The 17,288-nt window shown below is 35.2% G+C and overlaps 1 non-coding gene across 1 annotated transcript; it reads left to right on the top strand.

Moving 5' to 3' along the window:
* The first annotated feature begins 7,445 nt into the window (after positions 1-7,445).
* LOC128287464 (small nucleolar RNA R71) lies at positions 7,446-7,552 on the top strand. The gene has a single exon (XR_008278164.1). It is a non-coding gene; the product is annotated as a small nucleolar RNA R71 (small nucleolar RNA).
* Positions 7,553-17,288: the final 9,736 nt, after the last annotated feature.

The raw sequence follows: 17,288 nt of genomic DNA, 5'->3' as shown, positions 1-17,288 counted from the left end.
ATTTGAATTTTGATTTGGATTGAATTATAAGGGTATAAGTGATGCAATTTTGAAAGAGTGTTACGACTGTAAATGTGATCTTTGTATGTGGCTATGGAACTAAAAGTTGAATAGCCGATAAGCATGTTGTGTTTGTATTCAAGTAATGTAAATGATATACTAATGTGTATTGTTATATATGTATATGCACATGAGAATTGAGAGTTGTATAGCCGGGCGAAGTCCCGAAGAGCATTCGTGCTAGTGATATATCCGGGCTAAGTTCCGAAGAGCATTCGTGCTAGTGATATATCCGGGCTAAGTCCCGAAGAGCATTCGTGCTAGTGATATATCCGGGCTGAGTCCCGAAGAGCATTCGTGCTAGTGATATATCCGGGCTAAGTTCCGAGGAGCATTCGTGCTAGTGATATATCCGGGCTAAGTTTCGAAGAGCATTCGTGCTAGTGATATATCCGTGCTAAACCCCAAAGAGCATTCATGCTGGTGTTATATCAGGGCTAGGTCCCAAAGAGCAATCATGCTGGTGATGTGTATTCGGGCCTTCGTGCCTAGTAGGCTTCGTGCCGGTAATTTGAGCAAAGTTTAAGTGTTCATTATTATACGGATTCAAATTTAAATGAGAGGATATGTTTAAAAGTATACATACATGATGTTTATAGACTTGGTTAAGTCATTTCAATGTGTAACAACAAATGAATAGGGGCACTATGTGTGCAAATGATTAGAGGCATTGAGAGTGCGAGTTCTTCAACCGAGCACTATGTGTGCGAGATCGGTCAGTAGACATTAAGTGAGTAAAACAAGATTCATGTAAGACCTCGTATGGAACGAAGGCATTGATTTAAGATGGTGGATATGTTGTTAAGAAATGAATTCATGTTATAAATGTGTTACAGATTTAGTTTATGGGATGCTTGGTATATGAAGTCATATGTGCTATTGCTAAATGACCCCCATTTTTTTTGTTTTTGTTGATCATGTTCAAGAAATTATTTCGATTAAGTTCGACACTTGAAAGTCTGTAAGAATTTTTGATGAATGCTGATAATTTTGGATATATGGGTTATGTGCTAAAATAAATCCCATGCCGGTATACTATATGAGGCTTTATGCCAAGTCGATCGTATACGGGTATTGTTAACGGTGATTGAATGTGCTAAATGAATTACAATTGCTATCGATGAGCTAATGTTTATATGAATATAATTCAATAAGAGGACGTTATCCTAAACTATGCATCGGTAGAAATTTTCGGGGACGAAAATCCCTAAAGGGGGGGGGGGAAGAGTTGTGATAGCCCTAAATTGACCCTAGTCAGAAAGTGGTTTCGGGACCACAAAACCGAGTCATAAAAATAATTAACCATTATATTTGATGCTTATTATATGTATATAGGCATGTGTGAAAATTTCATGTTTGAATTTTGTTAATTGTAAGTGAATTTTGCTAAATAGGACTTGTGTGAGAAAATTTAGAAATGTGCTAGGCAAATATTAAAGTGGCCTATTGATGCATGTTAGAAAATGTTGTCCTTGCATGTCAAAATACCCAAAAAATGAACTAGTGGCCGGCCATGCTATGGGATTAACCATATTATAAACACTTTGTGTTAATGTGGTATGTAGGAAACAATAAAATAAAAAAAAGTTAGTAATAAAGAAAGGGAAAAAGGAAAATGATTAAAAAAAAAAAAAGAAAAAAGTTATCATGTTGCTCAAGTTGGCCGAATAGAGGAAAGAAAGGAAGGGAAAAAGCTTGGAGAAAATCGGCTATGGTGGTTCACTAGATTAAGGTATGTTTAGTGTTGCTTTGAAAGTTCATACATCCCTTGGGTGATTAGTTTAAATTCTAACTATCTTATGGATGGATTTGGGGTTATTAGAGAGTTAGTATTCGACTAAGAGGCTTCAAAAGTTTTAGTTGAAGCCTTGATACCATTAGCATGTTAGCTATATGGATGTGTTATGATGCTTGAGGTGTTAGATAAATTTGAACTCATCACCAAGTTCTTTAAGCAACCCAAGTTAAAAGTTTAGGTATTGAGGTATTTTGAGTATTCGGCCATGGTAGGAGGTAGAAGAGAAATATGGTTGTTGTTAGATGAAGTAGAGTCTAACAAATGAGCTCATATGTGCATTAGTTGCTAGATGGAGAAGAATCGGCTAGCAAGTTGTGTGCTAAGGCCGAATATAATTTTGAACATTATTGAGTAATGTATGTGTTTTGAAATTGATGGAATGGAGAGTATGCTTAAATTGTATTATGAACAATTATATGTTAAATCAAGGTTTGCTAAGCTAGCTATTAAGGTGAAGTGCAAATGTTAGTATTTGATTACTAGTGTATATATATGTGTATTAGTCGAGTTTTGAACTTGAAACAAAATGGTATTTAGTCAATACAAGTGACCATATTTGTAGAATGTATTAAGTATACAATCGGCCTCAACATAGACATGCATATTCGTCCACATGAATGATTACATAGGTTGATGTGTATGTTCGGCCATAGGTAAGCATATTGATGGCTTTATCTCGACTTAGAAAATTCGGCTAAGGAGAATATTGGCTAATATGTTGAATTTGATTCGTGATTTCATGCATATATGACTCTAATGCCTAATATATAAGGGCTAAGTACCTTGAATTCCTCTTTGATGTTCAAAATGATTAAATCAATTTATTTGTTGATATTAAGCTCAAGAGCAAAGGGGAACTAAATCCGATAAAGAAAAGGAAAAGGGTGATCGAATAGCCGTTGAAATCGTTCAACAGCATCCGAGGTAAGTTTTAAGTGATTACACGTTGAGTAAATTCAGTCATAATAGGACTTAATGAGTTGATTTAATAAGATATGATGTGGCCATGATATGTCTTAAACTCAAATGGTAAGTTCATAAGTGTTTGGACTTGGAAATTTAAGAGCAAATTGTAATAATTTGCTTAGGACAGTAGCAGTAACATGATTTTAGAAAATCACTATAAATTGTTGGTGTGGAATTATAGGCTGAAAAAAATATGTAATCAAAGCTTAATTAGTCTAGTCTCTTATAAAAGAGAGCGTGTAAGCAAAGAAACTTCCTATAAAGAGATTTTTAAAGTTGTGTGAGACAGTGTCAGAATGACTCCGAAATCCCCTGTTCTATTTTTAGAAAATCATTATAATTTGTAAAAAAATGGTTATAAGATAAAATTTATGTGCTTAGACTCCTTAATGAGTCTAGTTTCAAATGCAAATCAAATATAACATATTTTGAATTCTTTGCAATGATAAATTTGATTCGTAGTGAAGAGTGGTCAGGTTAGTCAAACAGTGAAACAGGGGAAACTTTAAGAAAAATCTGGTATTGATTGGCCAAACCTAAAATTCTGAAAATTTTATGGATGGAAGATATATGAGTCTATATTCAGGGAAAATTAACGGAAATTGATTTTGAGTTTTGTAGCTCCAGTTATAAATAATTTAGTGACTATTGCTCAGGAAAACAGCTTGTGGTGAATATGTGAATTTGTTGTAAACATTGATGAAACTATTTGAGTTGCTTATAAGCTATGGCTGAAATTGATGTACAAGATAAATATATATATGTGTGGTGAAGCCGAATGGCTAATGTGAAATATATGTGTGATATGTGTATGTGGTAAAGCCGAATGGCGAATGTGAAATATATATGAGATATGAATATGTGGTAAAGCCGAATGGCTAAAGTGAAATATATGTGTGATATGTATATGTGGTAAAGGCGAATGGCGAATGTGAAATATGTATGAGATATGTATATGTGGTAAAGCCGAATGGCTAATGTGAAATATATATGAGATATGTATATGTGGTAAAGCCGAATGGCTAATGTGAAATATATGTGTGATATGCATATGTGGTAAAGCCGAATGGCTAATGTGAAATATGTATGAGATATGTATATGTGGTAAAGCCGAATGGCGAATGTGAAATATGTATGAGATATGTATATGTGGTAAAGCCGAATGGCTAATGTGAAATATATGTGTGATATGTATATGTGGTAAAGCCGAATGGCTAATGTGAAATATATGTGAGATATGTATATGTGGTAAAGCCGAATGGCTAATGTGAAATATATATGAGATATGTATATGTGGTAAAGCCGAATGGCTAATGTGAAATATATGTGTGATATGCATATGTGGTAAAGCCGAATGGCTAATGTGAAATATATATGGGATATGTATATGTGGTAAAGCCGAATGGCGAATGTGAAATATGTATGAGATATGTATATGTGGTAAAGCTGAATGGCTAATGTGAAATATATGTGTGATATGTATATGTGGTAAAGCCGAATGGCTAATGTGAAATATATATGAGATATGTATATGTGGTAAAGCCGAATGGCGAATGTGAAATATGTATGAGATATGTATATGTGGTAAAGCCGAATGGCTAATGTGAATGTTGTAACATGTGATTAAATGTACATGAAACTTGGAAATGTATTCCGGGTAAGACCCGATGACTACGTGTGGAGATTTTGTTCGGGTAAGACCCGATGACTACGTGTGGAGATTTTGTCCGGGTAAGACCCGATAACTACGTGTGGGGACTATTCGAGCTAAAGGTTTCGCTGAAGATTCGAGTAAAGCATAGGATTATACGACTTCACAGTATCAACTAGTAATAAATACGTTCAATGCGTTAAGTTGGTCAGGTATGTATTTTGAGATTATATATGTATTTTGAGATTATATTTAAGCGTGATTTGGACTAAATCACAAGGTCGTTATGTGATGCATATGTAAGTAAAGCAATAAGACTGTTCTATGATTATTGTGCGTTTGGTCAATGTGGAAAGTTAGGCGAAAATATGTAATGTACCTATGTTTATAAGAGATCACTATCAAGTGAGAATTTATCTGCCTATTATATATGATGAGATGGGCATATTCGGTAAGAGTGAAATAAAAATACGAACGACTAGGTTATAATTTGATTGTTATCTGTTGACACTGCTCAAAACTTACTAAGCATTCAATGCTTATTTCGTTTCTTTGATTCTCTGTTTTATAGATTTTGGTTCGTCAGCTATCGGACTCGGGATTGTCAAAGTCGAAGTCGTCCACACTATCAAAGCCCTTTTGGTACACTTTTGGTTGAACTCTAAAATGGCATGTATAGGACTACCCTTTTGTTGTTGGTCATGTACCCTTTGGTTTTGTATAAATTTGGATAGCCATGCGAAAATGGCTTATATACACTTTGAGCATAGCATTATAATCATTTTGTATGTTGTTCATTGAGAGGTATGGAAATGTTTGGTAACGATTAGCCATTGGGAATGGTTAATTATGATTATTGTGATGCTATGTATGACAAACTCTAGTTGATTCATGGAAAACCATGAAATAGGTAAAGTTTACCTTAAAAAGATCTTGACAAGAAGAAGTGGTGTGGATTTGAAAAATCACTAAAAATAGTAGGGATGGATTTAAATAGTGAATGAATTATGTAATTGAACCTTGATGAATATATTTTCATAGGAAAGTAATGAAATGATCATATGAACAGTATTTTATGAGATTTTAAAGTTTTCGTGAAACAGGGCCAGAACGGTTTCTGGATCCCCTGTTTGGACTTAGAAAATTCACTATAAATCAACCGGAGATAATTAGAAGTCATGCCTTATATGTATAGATTCCTTTTTGAGTCTAGTTTCTTTAGAAACAAATTGCATAAGTATTGAAGCCTGTACAAGGAGATATCTAAGTCGTAATGCATGAAGGTCAGAGTAGTCGAACCCTGAATCAGGGGAGACTTTAACTAATAAACTGTACTAATTAGCTCGACCAAAGATTCTAGAAAAAAATTTGTAGATGGATATATGAGTATAGTTTCAGGAAACATTTACGAAACTGGTTTTGGAGTTTTGGAACTCAAGATATGATTTTTAAGGTGACAAGGACGCAGATTAGCCACTTGTCCGAAATTTTAAAATGGATGAGAAAATAAATGAATTAAGTCTGTTAGCACCTCGTGTTCGACTCCGGCAACGATCTCGGGTACGGGGTGTTACAGTGTGGTTGACGGATTTGATTGTGAATATTTGTTGGTGATATGAATGGCTTGACTGTGATTGTTTGATTCAAATATGGGCATGATATTCTGATTCTGTATGTTGTTTGCCATGACATGTATATCTGTTGCATGGGATATGGGTTATATTGATGGAGGAAGCGTTCTGGTGGCTATGCCACAAATATCTGTTCTGGTGGCTCTGCCACAATATCTGTATTTGGTGACTTTGTCACAATATCTATTGACTGATCGATGGCTGAGTGCCGATCATGTTATCGAAGGCTGTGTGCCGTTATTGTAGGCTTCATGCTGATTATAGACCCATTATCAATGGCTGAGTGCCGATCATGTTACCAAAGGCTGTGTGCCGTTATTGTGGGCTTCGTATCAATATTATGGGCTTCGTCCCAATTATAGACCCGTTATCGATGGCTTTGTGCCACGTATTCTGTTAAGTGGCTTTGCCACATTATTTGATTTTGGTGGCTCTGCCACAATATCTGTATCTGGTGACTCTGTCAAAATATCAGTTCTGGCAGCCATACTGCAAATTCTGTGGCATGTAGCGGATGGGTGGGTCGAGTTGTCTCCCCACATGGTATAAGGTTGGTACTGGGGTGTACACGGCTGGACATGGGTTGGGTTTTCTGTATACATGAAATATTTGTTCTGTATCTGTTATGGGCCTATGGGCTTCATTCTGAATTTGATTCTGTGGTTTGATTCTAGTTCTGATAATGTTTCTTATTCTGTAATGGGCTAAAGCCTATCTGGTACTGTCTATTATAATGGGTTAAGGCCCAGTTGATACTGAAACTGTAAGTAGGGCTGGGGCCAGACTTTTAATTCTTTTATATGACTGACTGTACCTTTTATATAGTAGGGATTTCACATGAGTTTTCGTAAACTCACCCGCTTATTAACCTTCGGTAATTTCCACCCTTAGACAGATCGGAGTGCGAGGGCTCGAGAGGAAGCCACACACACTGTTTATGTTACAGTTTTGATTATTACTTTTAAATGTATTTATGTGGGTTGTAGTAAAGCCGTTGTAATTTTTTGGATTTCAAATTTAGAATTTTATTTATTGTTCTTATAATTGCTAGTATTAGAACACGATTTTCCAAAACAACTACTGTTGTTCAAAACATCACGTATCCGCAATTGTTTTTAAATTAAGCTTCCGCAACTACCAAGATTTTTACAAAGTTGTTAATAATATTATTCAGCTGAGGTTTTCTAGCAAGGTTTAAAAAGGGTATAAGTTTTTAATTATTAAGAAGGGTTTTTAATGGAAACATGGTTTTCAAAAAACACTTCAATGTGACACGCCAGATTCGAGCCAAACTTCCAGGCCGGGTTTGGGGTGTTACAGAACCTGCAGCCATAGAGGTAACCCATGGTGAGGGCACCTTTTCAATAGATCTTTGTACCTCTCCCATGCATCATAAAAGGTTTTTAAATCCATCTGCACAAAAGAAGAGATATCATTCATTAGTTTAGCCGTTTTAGCCAGAGGAAAATATTTAAGTAAGAATTTTTGGGTCATTTGTTCCCAAGTGGTGATTGACCCTCATGGTAACGAGTTCAACAACTGTTTAGCTTTATTCCTTAATGAAAAAAGAAATAACGGCATCGTCAGAAACACCATTAGTCTTAAAGGTGTCAGAAAATTCCAGAAAATTTGCTAAATGAGTGTTTGGATCCTCGTCCTGCAAACCATCAAGCTGAACAAACTGTTGTATCATTTGAATCGTATTAGGTTTCAGTTTAAAATTATTTGCAGCAACAAGAGGTCTAACTATACTCAATTCAGCTCTGTTAAATTAGTTTTAGCATAATCATACATAGTACGAGGAGCAAGGTTCTGATCTACTGGATTTGCAGCAACCACATGAGGTAACGTATTATTCTGATTAAAAGCCATCTCCGTGGTTGTGGTATGGATATCAGCCTCTCGCTCTTCCTCCATGTATTGTAGGCTTCGCCATATTTCTCTTCAGTTTCTGTGATCTATGCTCTCGATCTCACTGTCAAAAAGCAAAGGTCCTGACGGGTTTCTTCTAGTCATAAACTATAAAAACCTGCCAGAAGTAAAGAAAATAAAATTTAGTAAATAAAAACAAAATTAAATTGCAAAAAAAATAAAAAAGGCTAAAGTAATAAAAATTAAGTGTTCCTTATATCTTAGTCCCCGGAAATGGTGCCAAAAACTTGATGGTCGTAAAACTAACTAAAAATTTGACTAAGGCAAGCGTACCTATCGAACAGTAGTATAGTTATGGTGAGACCGAGAATATCGTATCCACGAGGACTAAAAGTACTAGTAATTACTATCTTTTTATTATCTAACCTAAGAATTAAAGGACGTTATTAAACTAAAACTAATTATCTAATTAACTAAGATTACGACGGAGATTAAAATTGGGAAACACTTTCTAGAAAACTGATGGAGAAGACAATACCCAAGGAAGAATCCACCTAGACTTTACTTATTACTTCTAAATTAGACGATTTATTCACTTGACTTAATTCGTAGAAATCCCTGATTTATGTTAATATCTCTCTCGAGACTAAAAACAACTGACTCTAGGTTGATTAATCGAAATCTCTTTCTAATTAAAACCCCTATTGTCGCATTAAATTGATCTATGGATTCCCTTATTAGATTTGACTCTAATCTGGTAGATTTATGTCGTCCTATCTCTAGGATTGCATGCAACCCCGCTTTATTATGAATGATCTACTCTTAAATAGGGACTTTTTCTCCACTGATTAAGCACATCAAAAACTTGAATTAATATCCTGGAATATTAAAGTAAGGATTAAACTCATAATTAAGAATAAGAACAAGTATTCATTATATAATTCAAAGACTAATAAGATTCGTCTTAGGTTTCATCTCCCTTAGGTATTTAGGGAGTTTAGTTCATAATAATGGAAAACGTCTCAAAAATTGGAAAACAACAAAACATAAAAAAACCCAAAGAACTTCTAAGAAATTGGATGGAAATCTTCAGTCTTAATGTAGATCCTCATTCTGAGCTGATCCTGATGGCTGTTCTTGAGTATTTTTTGCCTTCTATTCTCCGCGTCCCTTTTAATCCTCTTCTAGGGTGTTTATATAGACTTTGGAATGCTCAAAATAGCCCAAAATTAGCCTTTTTCGAGTAGAATTAGACTTAGGCTTAATAGGGACACGACCGTGTGCCACGCCCGTGTGAAGGTGCACAAGCCGTGTGCAATTTTGAGTTGGTTTTTAGTCGACACGGCCATGACACAAGGGCATGTGGTCTACCCGTGTGTCACACACGGGTGTGTGGATCACCCGTATAGAAGTGCCTAGGTTGTGTGAAACACTGATTAGGCCCAATTTGTCCATTTTTGTCCCGTTTCTTGCTCTTTTCGCCTTTCAATGCTCGCCTAAGTATAAAACATGAATTTAAAGGATTAGAAGCATCGAATTCAATGAAACCAAGGAAAAATCATCCATAAATATGCCAAGCATGGGGTAAAAATATGTATATATTATGGTTTATCACCTTTAAGCAACACGGCAGTGTGTCCCTACTCGTATGGGCAAAAAGAGGCCATTTACAAGGCCAAAAGGCCTCCCTGTAAAGGTCCTCCCTACAAGCATCAAAACCAAAACATTTTGTACCAAATTTTCAACCAATTCACAACCAAAACATACACCATTCATGCCATATCATTATCAACAAATTTCATGCTTATAATCCATACTAAATCATGCCAAATCATAAGCCAAAATCATACCAAAACATATGATTCATAATCTTACTAATTTCTTAATTAAATAATACCAAAACTTACCAAATTGACCAATTCATTAGGCTATACATATACACCAAAATTTTCCATTTTTGCATCACACATCATATACCAAAATCAAACCATAAGTTCAACTATAATCAAGCCATATCACATGGCTAAATATACACTTCACAAAACATATTCAAATACTTCTAGCCTATACATGCCATACTTCAATATATACACTTTCAAAAGGTACCAAAATAGAGTTTGATAGTGTGGTGATGACCCTCGACGATCCCCGAGCTCTCGGTAGCTTCGATATCTATAAAACAATTGAAAGACACAGAACGTAAGCTTTCAAAAGCTTAGTAAGCCATATACAAACAAACTTATCACATGTCACAAATATAAACAACTCATTCATATGAATCATGACATAATTCAATAACAAGCTCATATTTCTCATTAGCTCAAATGTTCATATCTATTTGCTAGTCAGTACTTCACATTTCCATGTAGTTCACATATCAAAGAATCATATTCATACTCACCTTTCATTTCCAAATTCCATATACAGTTCATACGTACCTGAAGCAGATATACATTCATATATTTATTCTTTCTCGGAGTGCCCGTTAAACTGTTTAGAATCAATAAGGATACTGGGATAGCTCGGAAAGCTCGTACAATGCCAACGGCCCAGATGTGGTCTTATATGTAATCAAATATTGATTCCACTATCCCAAATAGGGTCTTATACGAAATCAAATACGATGCTGATGTTTCAGACATGGTCTTACACGTAAATCTCATATCGATGCCAACGTCCCAGATGTGGTCTTACACAAAATCACCTATCGGAATCCTATGTCATGACATATGTATCCTAACTATTCCTTTGGTTTATACAGGGCTTTTCGGACGTCGTCACATTATCGAAACTTTCTCGGATATCACATATTCAACTCTTATATAGCCATTCATCACAGTTCAATGTCATATAAACATAAATAAATCAACTCAAACACGTTTATTTGTATATTGACTTACCTCATACAGATTCGAACGAACGGAATCGACTACTCAATGACATTCGACTTTCCCCAGTCTAATTCCATTTTCTTTGGTTCTTGATCTAAACACATTCAAATTTTACTTATTCAATCTCACATTCATTCAAATCAATTCATAAACACATATTTAGGGCATTTTACAAATTAACCTTCACATTTTCACATTTTAATACTTTAGTCCCTAATTCATAGAATCACAAAATACACAAAATTTCTTTTTTCACATACATGGCCGAATATTCATAGTGTTCATATTAGCCTACATATTTCATTTATTTCACATTTTAGTTCCTCAAAATCTCATTTTTACAATTTAGCCCAAATTACTCAAATTCATAAAAAATTAAAAGACAATATATTAACCCAACAGATATCTTTCATTTTCCATAAACTAACTTCACAAAGCTTGAAATTTCTTCAATGGCATAACTCAAAATCATCAACAAAATAAAAAATTGAGACATGGGCTTAATAGATTTCTAAGCAACGATCACAAAAATGTAGATATTATCAAAAACTGATCAAAAATCATACCTCAATTAGCTAAGATTAGTGCCGAACCCTAGCAAGCTTATTCTTTCATCTTTTTCTTTCAATTTTTAGCAACAAAGTATGATAATGGCTAAATTTTATGTTTGTCTTATTTTTATTAACTTAAAGACTAATTTACTTATATAACCTTGATTATAAAACATGAATCCATTTAATTCATGTCCATAATAGTCCACTCATAAGTTAAATGGTCTATTAACCATATAAAGACCTCTCATTTAAAGAGACATAGCAATTAAGCACTTTAACAATTAGCAAACCATATTTACATTTTACGCGATTAGATCCTTTTATCAAATAAGCACACAAACAATCAAATTTTCGTACAAAATTTTCGCAGATATCAATTCACATATAATAAGCATGAAAAATAATATTAAAATATTTTTTTGACTCGAATTTGTGGTCTCAAAACCACTATTCTGATTAGGGTCTAAATCGAGCTGTTACAACTCTTCCCCCTTAGGGATTTTTGTCCCCAAAAATCTTATCATTGATTAGATTCGGATATTGGTGTCTCATAGCATCTTTGGGCTCTGACGTAGCCTCTTCAACACTGTGTTAGTGCACAACACTTTAGTTAACTAAAGTTTCTTATTTCGCAATTCCTTAACCTCACGTGCCAAGGTACGGATCGATTCTTCTTAATAGGTCATATCAGAATGAATTTCTATCTCAGACGAAGAAATCACATGTGAGGGATTAGATCTGTATCGTCTAAGCATCGATATGTGAAACACATTATGAATCTTTTCTAACTCAGATGGCAATAACAATCTATTTGCAACTGGTCTGACACGCTCTATAATCTCATACGGCCCAGTGAACCTCGAACTCAATTTGCCTTTACGGCCGAACTGAAGTACTTTCTTCCACGGAGATACTTACAAAACACTTTTTCACCAATCTCAAATTCAATATCTTTTCGTTTCAAATCTGTATATGATTTCTGACGATCGAAAACTTCTTTCAGACTCTTTCAAATTGTTTTCACTTTCTGTTCAGTCTCTTTTTCCAAATCGACCCCGTGTATCTTATTTTCACTGAGTTCTGACTAATACAATGGTGTACAACATTTTCTACCATATAAGGCTTCGTACGGTACCATTTTGATGCTCGATTGAAAACTATTATTGTATGCAAATTCAATCAATGGAAAATACTATTCCCATGTACTTTTGAACTCAAGAATGCAACATCTCAACATATCCTCGAGAATCTGAATAATCCGCTGAGATTGACCATCCGTTTGCAAGTGAAAAGCAGTACTGAAGTGCAATTTTGTTCCTAAAGCCTCTTGCAATTTCTTCCAAAACCTCGAAGTGAATCTCGGATCTCTATCTGACACAATAGACAATGGCACCCCGTGCAATCTTACAATATCAAAAATATATAACTCAGCTAATTTATCAAGCGAATAGTCAGATCGTACCAGAATAAAATGAGCTGATTTCGTCAATTGATTAACCATAACCCAGATCGCATCTTTCTTTTTCGGAGATAAGGGTAAACCCGAAACAAAATCCATCGTCACTCTATCCTATTTCCATTCGAGAATCATAATCGGTTGTAACAGACCAGATGGGACCTGATGCTCAGCTTTAACTTGCTGATGGATCAAACATTTTGAAACAAAGTCAGAGATATCTATTTTCATTTCGGACCACCAATAACACTATTTCAAATCATTATAAATTTTCTTACTACCCAGATGTACAGATAAACAATTACTGTAAGCTTCATTCAAAATCATCTGAATCAATTCTGGATTTTTTGAAATACAAATCCGACCTCAGAATCTTAGACAATTATCATTATCAATTCTATATTCAGAATCAGAATTCAATTTACACTGAGCTCATTTTGCTATTATCTCATTATCAACTTTCTGAGCATCAATAATCTGTTGTAAAAACAATGGCATCACTTTCAATTATGCTAAAATCGAACCATTATCGGACAAAACTAAATTAGTATTCATTGCATACAAAGCAAACAATGATTTCTGACTTAAAGCATCAGCAACAACATTTGCTCTTCCCGGATGATAATCAATAAGAAGCTCGTAATCTTTTAGCAATTGTAGCCATCTTCTCTGTTGCAGGTTCAAATCTTTCTGAGTCATCAGATATTTCAAACTTTTATGATCAGAATATACATGACATTTCACACCAAACAAATAGTGGCGCCAAATCTTCAAAGCGAATACAATAGCTACTAATTCAAGGTCGTGTGTCGATAATTATTTTCATGCGACTTTAACTGTCTCAAGGCATAAGCTATGACTTTGCCTTCCTGTATCAAAACACTACCCAGACCATTCAACGATGCATCACTGTAAATCACAAATTCTTTACCCGATTCTGGTTGTACTAACACTGAAGCTTCAGTCAATAGGGCTTTCAACTGATAAAAGCTTTTCTGACACTTTTCAGACCATTCAAATTTTTCATGTAACGCCCCGTACCCGACTCTGCTGCCGGAATCGGACACGAGGGGCTAACGGCTTAAACCATTCACTTTTACAGTCCATTTTAAAAATTTTTCCAGGCAGTCGGCTAACTGGGTCACTGTCACTTTAAAAATCATAACTTGAGTTCTACAACTCGAAAATCAGTTTCGTAATTTTTCCCTGAAACTAGACTCATATATGCATCTACAAATTTTTTCTATAATTTTTGGTCCAGCCAATTAGTACAGTTTATTAGTTAAAGTCTCCACTGTTACAGGGTGCGACTACACTGACCTTCATGCATTACGACCTGGATATCTCCCTGTACAGGGATTCAATACTGATGCCGTTTGTTTCTATAGAAACTAGACCCAAAGAGGAATCTATACATATATAGCATGACTCCTAATTCTCTCTGGTTAATTCACAATGAATTTCCAAAGTCAGAACAGGGAATCCAGAAACAGTTCTGGCCCTGTTTCACGAAAACCTAATTATCTCGTAACATACAACTCACATGACTTTTTCGTTTCTTCCATATGAAAGTAGATTCATTAAGGTTCATTTATATAATTTATTCACTATTTAATTCCATTTCTACTATTTTTAGTGATTTTTCACATCCACCTCACTGCAGCTGTCAACCTCTGTCATTAAGGTAGATTTTACCTACTTCATAATTTCCTTGATTCAACTAGCCCTTTTAACATACATGGCACAAAAGATAATCACGATTAACCATTCCAAGGGCTAATCGATTCCAAACATTACCACATCTCTTAATGAACAACATACAAAATGATCATGATACCATGCCAAGGTGCATACAAGCCATTTTCGCATGGCTAAAAGTTTACATACCAAATTTTCAACAAAACATATTAGCCTATACATGCCAAAATGCTCTCCTAGACCCACTAAGAAGAAAGTACCAAAAGTTGCTAGCCGCAGTGATGACTTTGACGACGGTCTCGAGCACACCAAAATGGATCAAGAACCTAGGTAAGCAACAAACAAGCACACCAAATGAGTACATAACTCAAGAAGTCATAAGCACTACTCTACCATCCAACATTAATAATCATTTTTTGTTTCTTTCAAATCATAACAACTATGCTACAGTTTCTTAAATTCTTGGTTCGACCTCATGCCAAGTCCTTCAATTAATTCAATGCCAAGTCAGCCCAATCAATGTAGACCCATTTCTTCAAGTTTGGAACAACGATGCACTAGATAAATCTATGCATACACCGCACAACCTCAAATTCGATATTTAGTTAATAGCTCAATCACTTACCTCATTCATCACAATTTATACCAACAACCAAACGTTGCACACATAGTGCTTATTATGTTCGCACACATAGTGCCATAGTAAATCGCACACATAGTGCTATAGTAAATCGCACACATAGTGCCATAGTAAATCGCACACATAGTGCATTTGAGATTCCCTCATGCTTCAACCTCCCAATCGGCACACATAGTGCCACTTAATTTTGCACACATTGTGCCCTATGTCAATTCATCATGGTAAAGCAATTTGCTAAATTCAAGTTGTACATATGGTCATATTAACAAGTAGGAGAATCACTCAAAAATATCTATCCAAGGAGTTCTCACAACAAGTGCTTAAGGACTTACCTTGCGTTGAGTATAACGGTTCCGACCCTGGCTACTCGATGTCCTTGGATTTGCGCTTGCTTGTTTCTCCTTCTTTAACTTCTCTGCTTAATAGATAAATAAACTAGTTTAATCATCTTGCTGTACATTTATAATTCAATTACACATGCATATGTATATTTGCATATTCGCAACCCTCTTACTAATTACCCATTTAGTCGATTATATACATGATTAAAGGTAACATCATGAATGGGCATACTTATATATATATATACATACCCGATTGTGCACCAAAATTTGACTCAACATCACCTACATACTCACTTTGATGGCGAATATATATATACATGTATAGTGTTATCTACAACATCATCTAAACACCTAAATTTTTCTCGATGCACACTTGATCAACCTTTTTCCCAATCTAGCATAGCTTCACTTCCATTTGTGATATCATATAAATTTGCATGTTGCTACATTTCTTAAGTTCAACATCTCTATGCCCATTATAGCCACTCCCATAATCAAATTCTAAAAATCGGCAACATCCCTTTCAACTATGTTAGCCGAATACTCCTCCCTTCTTAGTCCCAACTTCGCACCTCCAACAAAAAGGACTTAACATCTTCCCTTTCATGCTAACATAACAAGCAACTTAGTTCATCCATACAACTAACATGTTAATAGCATCAAGGTATCAACTAAAATTTTAAGCTTCTTGTCAACTTCCAACTCTCCAACAACCCCAAATCCAACCTTGGGATAGATAGTATTTAGACCCATCACCCAAAGGTTGTGTAAACTTCCAAAAAAATATCATTGAACATACCTTGATCTAAAGGACCACCTTGGCGAATCTTGCTTCCTCTTCTTCCTCTAGTTACGACAATTGCAAAAGAAAGAAAACATGAACACTCCTTCTTCCCTCCTTATTAAGCATTCAAACTCTCTCATTTTCATGCCACAAGAAGTGAAAGAAAATGATGAACATTTTTTCTTTCTTCCCTCCCTCAACTCACTACAATGGGGGTACACCCACACCATTCTCTCTTTTTTTTTTCTTTATTACCCATGTTTCTTATTTTATTTTTTCTACATACCCACTAACTAAACATGTTTGCAACATGTTTCCACCCATAGCATGGCCGCCATCATGCTTAAATTTGGGTAAATTGACATGCAAACCCACCTTTTTTCACAACATGCACTTATAGGCCACCCTACATTTGCCTAGCACATTTCTAAATTTTCTCACATAAGTCCTATTTGACAAAATTCACTTATAATTAACAAAATTCAAACATGAAATTTTCACACATGCATATGTACATATAATGAGCATCAACTATGACAGCTTAATTATTTTTATGACTTGGTTTAGTGGTCCCGAACCCACTTTCCGACTAGGGTCAATTTAAGGTCATACAACTCTCCCCACATAAGGAATTTTCGTCCCCTAAAATCTTACCGTAAATAGGTTTGGGTAACGCTCTTTCATAGAGTTCTCGGGTTCCCAAGTAGCTTCTTCCATCCCGTGTTTGAGCCATAACACTTTTACTAACGGAACCCTTTTGTTTCGCAACTCCTTCACTTCACGAGCTAGGATACTAATCGGTTCTTCTTCATAACTCATATTGGTTTGAATTTCACCTCGATGGACTAATTACGTGTGACGGATCGATCTATAACGTCAAGCATCAAACATGGAAGACTTTGTGAATCCTTTCAAGTTCGGGGGCAAAATCAAACGACACGCA

Source organism: Gossypium arboreum, chromosome 13, assembly GCF_025698485.1.
Source record: "Gossypium arboreum isolate Shixiya-1 chromosome 13, ASM2569848v2, whole genome shotgun sequence".
NCBI classification, from domain to species: Eukaryota; Viridiplantae; Streptophyta; class Magnoliopsida; order Malvales; family Malvaceae; genus Gossypium; species Gossypium arboreum.
This window is presented reverse-complemented; position numbering and strand designations above follow the sequence as displayed.